Source organism: Pantherophis guttatus, chromosome 4 (assembly GCF_059756535.1).
Source record: "Pantherophis guttatus breed Tessera chromosome 4, ASM5975653v1, whole genome shotgun sequence".
In the NCBI taxonomy this organism is placed as follows: Eukaryota; Metazoa; Chordata; class Lepidosauria; order Squamata; family Colubridae; genus Pantherophis; species Pantherophis guttatus.
This window is the reverse complement of record NC_142066.1, coordinates 24675119-24687279: the sequence shown is the minus strand read 5'-3', so window position 1 is coordinate 24687279 and position 12161 is coordinate 24675119.

Genomic DNA, 12161 nt, shown 5'->3' with positions numbered 1-12161 from the left:
CCCCCCAAACCGGTAGCCCGCTCGCCGCTTGCCACTCACTTGCCCCGCCCACCTGCTGGGAAACGGCTGGCAAAGAGGCAGCAGCTGGGAAGCTTCTTGCAGTTGCATCGAAAAAGAAAAAGCCTCCGAGTTGCTGAAAACTACTGGAGGTCGCCAAAAAAGACACTGCCATCGCATCCCATTGCCTGCTGCGTCAGTCTGAGCACAACACAGCAGGCAATGGGATCCGCGTATGTGGCCGGTGTGAAGAACAGGGCGGTGACGGCAGTGGCTTTTTCAGTGACCTCTGGTAGTTTTTGGCGGCCTGCGGCCAGCCGCTGCCTGTTTGCCAGCCGCTTCCCAGCAGCGGTGGCTGACTGGAAGCTGCCGAAAACTACCGGAGGTCAGCTTGCTTTGCGGACTCCGGACCAGCCGCCACAGGAGGAAGGTAAGCAACCTGATGAAAGAGGTGGGGGAGGGGGAGGAAGTGGGGGAAGGACTAGAGCTGCTGAAGGAGGGGAAATGGGGTGATGCGTGAAACTGGCGAAAGGAGGGCGGGGCGGCATGGAGGAGGCGGCTTTTGATAGATTAGGCCGAGCCTGAGCAGAAAATAAGTAGATAGGTAGAAATTCAAAAAATTTTCCTATCTTTTTCTGTGGGTGTGGCTAGGTGGGGTGGTCATGTGACTGAGTGGCCATGGCTGTGAGTGACATCAAGTTGGCCATGCCCACTCAGTCCCATGACCAGCAAGCCACGCCCACCAAACAAGCCACACCCACAGAACCGGTAGTAAAAAATTTTGAAACCCTCCACTGGATATAATGATTCTGATATAATGTGTCTACTCATTCAGAGAGATCTCAGTCAGGCCAATATTCAATCAACGAATTAAAATGGACATCCTTCCACTAAAATTAGGCCTCCATAAATGCGTTTTGCCTCAAGAGACCCATATGATTCTTAGTTGTTTCTCCTAGGACTCGGAAACCTCACAGAAAATGTAGAAAGACACAATTGGACCAGTGGTGGGATTCAAATTTTTTTACTATCGGTTCTGTGGGTGTGGCTTGGTGGGCGTGGCATGGCTTGGTGGGCGTGGCAGGGGAAGGATACTGTAAAATCTCCATTCCCTCCCTACTACAAGGGAAGGTTACTGCAAAATCCCCATTTCCTCCCAATCAGCTGGGACTTGGGAGGCAGAGAATAGATGGGGGCCGGGCCAGTCAGAGGTGGTATTTACGGTTTTCCGAACTACTCAGAATTTCCGCTACTGGTTGCCCAGAACTGGTCAGAATCTGCTGATACCCACCTCCGTTACTGGACATGGAGCACAAGTTCAACCACTATTCATGAAAACAGGTGCACAATGGAGGAGACAGCTACCTCCAAGAAAACAAGATCTTCTTGTCCATTAGGCTCAATATTGTCCAGATAAGAAGGTGGCATCTCAGCAAGATTTCAGAAGGAACTCTTGGCTTTTTTGCTGTCAAGTTTGATAGTTCTACCAGCCTACATTAGTTCATGCCTATTTGAGCAGGTTCCTAGAACCTCGTCCTGCAAAATCGTCTCCCAGAGAGCATTGGCTTGTAGCTTGTCACCAAACAACCTTTGTCTTGTTGTCTTGTAGGATACCAATCTGATATTGCAAAGGAAACAAGTGCTTCCGAAAGTTAGAAAAGTATGCTGACTTTTCTTAAGAGTTTTTCCTTCTTAGCAAAAAAGCAGAAGTTATCCTGCCTCTACTTCCTCCTTGAGAGGGGAAGAAACAAACTCCTGTGAGATAGTTCTCCATTTTGGTTGGTCTCATCACCGCTATTATGGCACTTAATGGCCATCAGAATCATTCTCAGCCTGCCTCAGGGCTGAGGAAAAACAGACTGAACCCTGCGCCAGCACCAACATTAGACAATATGAGGCAGCCAACTAGTACAGGTAGTCTTGGACATACGACCACAATTGAGGCCAAAAGTTCTGTTGCTAAGCAAAACAGTTGTTAAGTGAGTTTTGTCCCATTTTTTAGCCACCGTTAAGTACGGCTGAGGGAAGGACAGCCAAGAAGATGATAGGAAGCTCTCTTCCCGTTATTCAGGATGCTGCTTATAAGCGCTATGTGCTTAGAGCTCAAAGCATTGATAGAGACCCCACACACCCACTTCATGGTCTGTTTCTGTTGCTCCCTTCTGGGAGAAAGTTTCGAAGTATTTCTAGCAGGACTTCCAGATTCTATAACAGCTTTGTTCCAGTGGTGAAATCCAATTTTTTTTTTTACCACCGATTCTGTGGGTGTGGCTTGGTGGGTGTGGTGTGGCTTGGTGGGCGTGGCAGGGGAAGGATACGGCAAAATCCCCATTCCCTCCCCACTCTAGGGGAAGGATACTGCAAAATCCCCATTCCCACCCCACTCTGCGGCCAGCCAGAGGTGGTATTTGCCGATTCTCCGAACTGCTCGAAATTTCCACTACCGGTTCTCCAGAACCTGTCAGAACCTGCTGTATTTCACCCCTGCTTTGTTCCCTAGGCCATCCGTCTGGTAAATTCGCAAGATTCGTTTTTCTCGCCATGTACATGTATACATCCGAACTAGACTGTGTTGTTTCTCTGTGTCATATAATATATGTGGGGTATATCTATAATTTTGTATTTATTTATTTATTTATTTATTTATTTATTTATTTATTTATTTATTTATTGTCATGTTTATGTAGTGCATATTAGAGGTGGGGACCCATTGAGAGCTGTGGCAATGAAATTTTATTTTAATGTAGGGCGATTAGTGTGCATTCAAAGTGACAATAAAGTTATTCTAAGTTCTAAGTGAATCACTGCAGTTCTTAAATTAGCAGTGCGACTGTTAAATGAATCTAGCTTCCTCATGGGCTTTGCTGGTCAGAAGGTCGCAAAATGGGATCTCGTGACACTGCAATGGTCTGAATTTTGATCGCATGACCATGGGATGCTTCAACGGTCATGTGAAAAACAATTTTTTCAGTGTCATTATTTTGAACTGTCCTTAAACAGATGATTGTAAGTCAAGGATACCTGTAGCTAATCCTGAGTTTTCTGAAACGTGGCATATTTTTCTACAGGTAGTCCTCGACTTACAACAATTGAGCCTAACATTTCTGTTATTATGCGATACATTTGTTAAGTGTTTTTTCCCCCATTTTACGACCTTTCTTGACACAGTCGTTAAGTGAATCACTGTGGTTGATAAGTTAGTAATCCGGTTATTAAATGAATCTGTTGACTTTGCTTGTCAGGAGGTTGCAAAAGGGAATCACGTCACTTTGGGACATAGCAATGGTCAAAAGTATGGACGATTGCCAAGCAGCTGGATTTTGATCATATGATCATGGGGATGCTGCAAAGATCGTAAGTGTGAAAAATGATCATAAGTCACTTTTTCAGTGCCATTTTAACTTTAAACGGTCATTAAATGAAGTGTTGTAAGTCAAGGACTACCTGTACTGGATTGGAATTGTACTGCCAGGGAAGTGTGAGCTGGCACTAAGTTAGAAGGTGGCTTTTTTGCTACAACAACTACATTATAAACCAGAGTAGAAGAATTCTCACATCTCCTCTTTGGTTTAGGCTTAAGTATGCCCCAATTTAAGCAGCTTTGCCTTAATCTGGGAAAGGAGGGGAAAATGTTGTAACAGAATAACAGAACACAGAATAATAGAATTGGAAGGGACCTTGGAGGTCTTCTAGTCCAACCCCCTGCTCAGGCAGAAAATAGGTTCGTGATGGCGAACTTATGGCATATATGCCACAGATCGCACAGAGTGCCCTCTCTGTGGGCACGCGAGCCGTCGCCCCAGTTCAGCTCCGCCAGCTGGTCATGGGGTCTCTGCCATGCATGTGTGGGGGATGACGCATGTGTGTGGGGGCTGCACATGCATGCGTGGGGGGCAGGGGCATGTGAGGAGCGAGGTGCATGCACAGGACGGGGCACATGCAGGGAGCCATACATGCATGTGCGGGGTGGGGTGCACGCACAGGGACCACACGCATGCATGGGTGCAGGGTGCATGCAATGCAATGCACACATTGCATTTTGGGGGTTTGGGTGCATGTGCACACATTTGCGCGCTCGCACACTTTGGGCACTTGGTCCGGAAAAGGTTAGCCATCACTGCCCTATACCATTTCAGACAAAGGGTTATCCAGTCTCTTAAAACTAGAAGCTGTTCCAGAATGGTTGTCCAATCACTTCTTAAAAACTTCCAGTGTTGGAGCCTCCATAACTTCTGGAGGCAATACGTTCCACTGATTAATTGTTCTGTCAGGAAATTTCTCCTTAGTTCTAGGTTGCTTCTCTTCTTGATTAGTTTTCCACCCATTGCTTCTTGTCCTGCCCTCAGGTGCTTTGGAGAATAGTTTTGACTCCCTCTTCTTTGTGGCAACCCCTGAGATATTGGAACACTGCTATCATGTCTCCCCATAGTCCTTCTTTTCATTAAACTAGACATACCCAATTCCAGCAACTGTTCTTTATATGTTTTAGCTTCCAGTCCATCTTTGTTGCTCTTCTTTGCATTCTTTCAACATTTTTTCTAATATTGTGGTGACCAAAACTGGATGCAATATTCCCAGTGGGGTTTTACCAAGGAATTATAAAGCTGTGCTAACACTTCACATGATCTTGATTCTATCTGTTAATACAGCCCAGGACTTCAAGCATATCTGATCCAGCTTCTACATCTCTGAATGGACTGAGAAAGGTCCCTGCTTGTAAAATTACACATTAGAACTGTGCAAATGTCTCCCACAAAGTCTTGCACAATGGATTGGAAACAAGCCTTCAAACGAAGGAGCCCTTCAGACCTGCATACAGCGGTTGCCCCCTAAGATGCTCACACATACACAGCTGCTTTGCTTTTTCTTTCTTTCTTCTTCTTTCTTCACAATGAGGCCAAAGAGCTGTGTGCACACATTCAGAGGAGCATCTTACAAAGGCTGGGGGTTGGGGTGGGGTGGAGTGAGAAGTAGCTGCTTTAATAATTTAGGGAAAGGTATTTAGCACACGCTGCTACCCATTGAAGAATAGTTCTTTGGAAGGACTGACGCAGATCTGTTAGCAACACCGGTCATTGGATTTTCCTTTTATTTTGGCTAATTCCACCCCACCCCCATACATGCACCTTCTAGTGGGGTAGATTAAATATTGGAGTTGATCTTCCACATCTCACATGTGAGGAGGAAAGGGTGACTGCAAATGATAGTAATAAGCCAAGCCTTGCCAAAGCATCACACAACTAATGGTGAGAAATTTAAAGAGGATTATTGCTATGTTTTAAACCCCTTTCAACTAGAATCTTGGTTTTTTGGCACACTTGCAACCATTTCTATGTTGGCCACAACTGCACCACCTGTTCTCACCCATAGAGCATAGAATGAAGGGACCTTGGATCTAGTCCAGCCTCCAGGTTCAAGGCAGGAGACCTTATACCATCCTGGACCAAACCTGTCCAGTCTATCCATCAATCAACTAACCATCAATACATCCAGTTTCAGTCACCACATTACAAGATGTTTGAGACTTTGGAAAAAGTGCAGAGAAGAGCAGTTAGGATGATTCAAGACCTGGAGACTAAGACGTATGAACAGTTGCAGGATTTGGGTTTGGCTAGTCTAGAGAAAAGGACTAGGGATAACATGATAGCCGTGTTCCAATATTTGAAGGCTGCCACAAAGAAGAGGGGGTCAACTTACTTGACAAAGCACTAGAAAGCAAGAGAAGAAACAATAGATGGAATCTAATCTAGGAGAAAAGCAACTAAGGAGGAACTTCCTAACTGTGAGGACAATCAACTAGGGGAAGAGCTAGCCTTCAGAAGTTGTGGGTGCTTCATCACTGCAGGTTTTTAAGAAGGGCAACCACTTGTCTGAAATGGTAGAGGGCCGTGATGGCGAACCTATGGCACGCATGACAGAGATGGCACATAGCACCTTCTCGGTGGGCATGCGAGCCGTTGCCCCAGTTCAGCTCTGCCACACATACGCGCGCACCTCCCGTCGGTCAGCTGGTCTTCAGGTCTCTGCCATGTATGCATGGAGAGTACATGTGGGGGGCCATGCATGCATGCACAGGGGGGCAGGGTGTATGCAGATCCCCTGTGCACAAATGCACAGAGATGGGGCCACACATGCATTGCATTTTGGGGGTTCGGCCATGCACACATTCATGCTTTGGGCACTTGGTCCGGAAAAGGTTAGCCATCACTGGTATAGGGTCTCCTGCTTGAGGAGGGGATTAGCTAGAGCAGGGGTATCAAATTTGCGGCCCGCAGACCAGATGTACTGGCCATGCTCTCCCAGTTTAGTGAAGAGGGGGAAAATCATGATACGCCACGTGATCACGTGATGAGTTTGACACCCCTGGTTAGATTAACAAAGTCTCTTCCAGCTCTAATCTATTGTAAAAATACAAGCCAGGTTCTGCTAAGACTTGTAATTAGGGTGGATGGTAGGGAAACATTTCAAGATGGGTCTTGCTAATTTAACTTTCAATTGGCCTCCAGACCATCTTAGCGACTCTGGACAAGAAGCATTCAACGTTAGGACTCTTTCATTCGTTCTTTGGATTTCGAGGGCTAGGACAAAGATAAACATGGTTAGAAACTAGCCTCAATATGAACAGGTGACTTTCACTAAGGCTTTCACAACTCCACTTTCTATTGTCTCGGTTAGTTTAATGTAGACAAGTGAAAATGTCAAAATAGTAGTGTCCTTTGGGGAACCTAGTCAGATCTTTGGATCTCAAGCCATTTTAACTTATTTATGGGACCAAATCACAAATGAGATGGAGGGGATGTTGCCGGTACACAATCTAATCAAGTCTGTAAGACTGGTTCAATTTTCTTACCCTGAACTAACTGATCACAGCCTGGAGTTAACAAAACCTGCCTTTACTCCTTTTTGATACACTGCCAATCCAGAACATCCGACTTGATAAAATCATGATTAATATGTGGGTAGGCTAAACATGCGAACACGTCCAGCCCATAGAACTAAGGCCAAAGAGAGGGGTGCTTCTAATTGTTCCTACAATGAATTAAGCTACACTGCAGTAGCAGCTGTCATTCCAGTCTATCCCCAGAAGGCTGTTGTGAGAAAAGGATGCTTTGTCCATCATCCTTGGCTCTTTTCAAGACACACATTTAATCCAAAACAAGAGCTTGTATCTCACTGGTTCTCTTGCCCTCCTCTTTTAAATTCTCCTTGAGAAGTGCCTAATTTTGGTGCAAATATAATATGGAGAATCTTTTCATCTCATGTTGTGACTCTTACTGCAAATGACAACTGTTACAGAAATTTAACACAGGCACCCCTTAAAGAATTGGGGTACCGATTCACACCTAAGGCTTTCCTTCAATTTTAATTTAACTGATTAAAGGTACCCCTTGTACCATCACCCCCGAAACAGGAACCCTCAAGGAAGCATTGCTAACAATAACAGAAACGAAAAAAAACCAAAATAAAACCTTTGAAAAAACCAAAAGAAGAGTTTATAAAAAAATATTTCCAGAAAATATAAAATAGAAACCCATCGAAAATTAAAAAAAGAAAATAATTAACATTCCCCCCAAAACATATTTTTTTTTTATTCACAACATTTCTTTTGCAAGGAGATAGAATTGAATATATGTTTGAATGTGCATGATATGTGTGTAAAAGGGGGGGGGGGTAGGGAATAATGAAAAACAAGCTTTTAAGATCAAAACACTTTCGGTTTTTTGATATTTTTTTTTTGTTTATATAGCAAACAGTTATTATACAATAATAGAACCCCTGAAATTCAGATTGGAACCTGGTCTCACGTCCCCCTCCCTCCCCATTTGTAGAGTCCCAAGGGGCCGGGATGGAGATATGTAGGTGGTCAAACATCACGGAGACGCATCGCTCCAAAAATTGGATTTTTACATTTTTATTTCACCACCCCCCCCTTGCTTCCTTTCCCATCCCCAGCAGTCTTTGTCTCAATTTCTAGGTGAGGAGCAATAAGTCTATGGAAGATTAAAAGTTGTAGCTGGAGGATAAACAATTGATCAGTGGGAGATGATGGTGGCGGTGGAAATAGAGCTTTGGTCCACTGAGTTGAGGGGGATGTGTGGGTGTGTTTGTGCGTGTGTTTCTTTGGGGCGGGGGGGAGGAGACCTATGGAATAGCTCAGCCTTACCCAACTCGATCTTCTCTAAGGGATGGTTGACCACAACATCTACCACTTGCAGCCAACAAACAGGCTGGTTGGAAACACCAGGACGTAGACTCCAACACACCTGAGGTTCAAGGTTGATGGGAGTCTTGGAATACTTTCTGAAGCTACATCGGGGGGGGGGGGGGAGGGGGAGGGTAGGGGAGACACCGGACATGTTTCTCCATGTTCCTTTTTCCATTGGGATTGAGAGACGGGCCTGCACCCTGATGCAAGCGCCTGTCTTTGGAGTGATAATGGGTGAGGAAAACTGAGGTGAGGGTTAGGGCGATGGAAGGGAGAGCAATCACTTGTGTCCATCTCTACCCAACACTGAGCCATGGAGGCCTCTCCACGCTGATCCAGTGGGCTTCCCGCCCAACATGTGCAGTCCCTAAAGCAGCAATCTAGAGCAGGAGTGGGCAATGATGGCCCCTTTACCACCCGTGGACTTCAATTCCCAGAATTCCACAGTCAACATGGCTGGCTCAGGAATTCTGGGAATTGAAGTTCATGGGTCGTAAAAGGGCCGTAACTGCACACCCTTGCCCTAGAAAAGTAATGCAACCCTTGGATGGCATTCCCACATTTTCCCCTCTCACTCTTCACCGTTTCTTTTTAAAACCTGAGGTATTTTTCTTTTCTTTTTTTTTTTCAAGAGTTAAAACATCCATTAAAAAAAAACAATGGTTAAAAAAAATAAACAAACCTCAAAAGATATGCTTGGAAAGAGCACTTCCCTTGGCTGCTGCCACTCTCTTCTGAGAAGGGGAAGCGGATGACGGGAGGGTCACCATGGAAGCCCCATCTCCCACCCCAAATATCTGGAGTTAGATGGCTCTTCCCTCTTAGTGTATACATCTCCTTTTACATGAAGAGTGGAGGCCCCAAACCAACGAGGATGCTGGTTGTGTGGAATGAAACCCAGTTTCCTTGTTTGCACCATGGAGTGTGGGAATGGGACGCGGGCAGGACCACTAAATTGAGGACAGGCCATACAGTACATATTTATGCTGTGCCATAAGATCTGGAAAAGACCCACTGACACCCTCCCTCAAATATATAATATTTCCACCCAAACGTAGCCCCAAAGACTCCACTCCTCAAAATCGTTTAATACTTGCTCTGTAAGAGTTGTGAGTAAAGGAGAAAATACTCCTAGGCAGAAGGAAAACAAAACAAAAAACAAAAAAACAAAAAAATTCTCCAGAAATGGAGTTGGAGGAGAAAAAAAAATTAAGATACCTTGGCCCTCTTTGGTTAATGGAGTGAGAGGGAAGGACTTTTGTTGAATCAGACAAATGAAAAAAAATAAAAATAAAAATAAAAAAGGAAACAACGAAACCAATTTTCTTAAAACAATAAAAAAAGCACCCAACAGAACCGTAAAAATAATAATAAAAAAAAAACACAACCCAACACCGAAAACCTCGCCTCCGATTCCACAAGCTATCGCTGCGTTTTTTTTTCAAGTAATGCTTTAGTAATAAATGAACGTTCAAGTATATATTAAAAGAAAAAGAAAAAAAGAAGATAAGTGACCAAATTGTAAATCAGTCTTGTGCCATCCTCCCCTCCACAACGTGCACAGAAAATTGGTGCGTGCCTGATGCCATCTGAAAATCCAGATGAAGCACAGGGTGAGAAGGATGGCGGGAAGGGTGAGGGAGGAAAAAGAAAGAGAGAGAAAGAGAAGAAAAGGGAGGAAGAGAAGAGGAAGGGAGAAAAGAAGGGCTTTTTGGAAAAACAAACAAAAACAAACCCCATTCTAGCCAAGAGAGGAGAGTTTCTGGACTGGATGAATGATTTCTTTTGCTGTACTTCCCTGATCCAGTCCAGACCATTTCTAGCAAGACGAAAGGATGGCAATAAAATAAAATAAAATAATAAAATAAAATAAAATAAAATAAAAAAATAAAATAATAAAATAAAATAAAATAAAAAAATAAAATAATAAAATAAAATAAAATAAAATAAAATAATAAAATAAATAAAATAAAATAAAATAATAAAATAAAATAAAATAATAAAATAAAATAAAATAAAATAATAAAATAAAATGGGATGGTGGGAAAGACAGAGACGGGACAGAAGAAATGAAAGAGTGAAAGCGAAATGGACAGAATTGGGCACCTTTTGGAGAGAATGAGTCCCCACCTGACCCCAAAAAGACGAACGTGGCCAAAGGGACGGAGAGAGCAGCATTGAGCAACGTGCTCCCCGCCTCCAAGCAGAAGGAGCATAAAGGACCGAGAGCAGGCCCTGCGTCGGTCCAGGACATTCGATTTGCACCACTTTTCTTTTCTACAGTATTTCTCTCCCCACACCTTTAAAAGAAAATAGAGAGGGGGAGGATCCCACATGCATACATACCCAAGCAAATACACACACACACACACATGCACACCCGAACATCTGGATAGGGGAGGTTCAAGTTTGAGATTCGGAGGCTGCGGAGAGCGGCCGGAATTAAGAGAAGGGCCGGCCAACTCCTGCTCAACAATAGTTGGCACTGTGGGTAAGGAATGCAGGCAGACCTCCTTCCCTGCTCCCCCTGTCCCCAAAGTGGTTATTAAAGCATATGGTCCAAAAGATTAAAAACCAAGAAAGGGGAAGCTGCATGGACTTTTCTGTCCAGAGTCTAAAAGGAAGATTTCAAAGAGAGGAGAAACAGGAAGGAAGGAAGGAAGGAAGGATGCTTCTTGGAAGAAGTGCTAGGAAGCCTTGTGGAAAAGGGGTTCCACAGAAGGTGGAACAACAGAGCTGAAAAGAGCTGCAGGATCCATCCAGCCTGCCAAGGTGGGATGAAAACAGCCTGGGAGGGAATTTCCTCTGGGAACAGCCCAGCGACCTGAAACAATACTGTAGACTTGTGTTTTTCAACCTCGGAAACTTTTAAGATGTGCGGACTTCAATTCCCAGAATTCATGCTGGCTGGGGAATTCTGGGAGTTGAAGTCCGCACATCTTAATAGCTGAGAAACACTGTGCTGAGAAGACACGTTGCCCGAGGGCTGAGGGGGCTTGGAGGGAGAGGGAAGCGCTGATTTTAAGGACTTTCCTCCAAGAAGGATCCCAACACAGGCCCCGTGAGACAGGAAGTTTAGGGCCTCCCTTTCACACATGCTAGTTTACTCCTTTCTTTTCGACAAAGCATTCTGCCTTGTCCCTCTGCTCCGTGAGCAAAACTCTTATTTCCCCACCTGCTATCCACACTGGTCAAAAGCAGTGAAGGCACACACTGACGTGTGTGTGTGTGTGTGTGTGTGTGTGTGTGTGTGTGTGTGTGGGATGAAACTTAACTTGGCAAAGGAGGAGAAGCCTAAAGCTTGGCGAGGGACTCCGTCCACATGTGTGGCTTGCGAGCGCATGCATATGTAGGTTTAAATGCGTAAACAAGACAGCAGCAGGTACACTCTGCGTATAGAACGCAGCACATGTGTTTCACGGTGTGGGCATTCAATGAGGCACCGGGGAGGGGTGTGTGTCAACATTTGGCAGGGCTACATCCCCAGGAGGCCTCAGCTGCATACTGGGATCGGCTGGGAGGGAGAGCAAGGAGAAGAGAATCTAAAGGGAAAGATACCTATCGAGATGTTTTCTGCCTCCAATTGATGGGCGAGGAGAGAATTAGGGGTACAAAGGGCACCGATGCAGGAAGCAGATCAAATGGATGTGCCGGCTCCAGAAACTATCCAGTGCTGTGGGAAAGAGACAGCGGTAGAGGCAGGAGGGAGCCCCAGCAGGTACACAGTGGGAAAAGACAGGGCAAAGGAATTCGGAAATCAGCTGCCTGGTTCTTGCTTGGCCCCCTTGGAAAACCACACTGCAGATGCACAACTGGGGAAGAAAGGAAAAGGAACTGGGTGGGCAGGCTGACAAGCACACACACGCACGCACGCACCCTTTAAAAATCATCAAGGCAGCATGTGGGAGGGGGGAGGACTGATGAGGTTGGAGTGCACATTTGCATTGGACAAGGAACA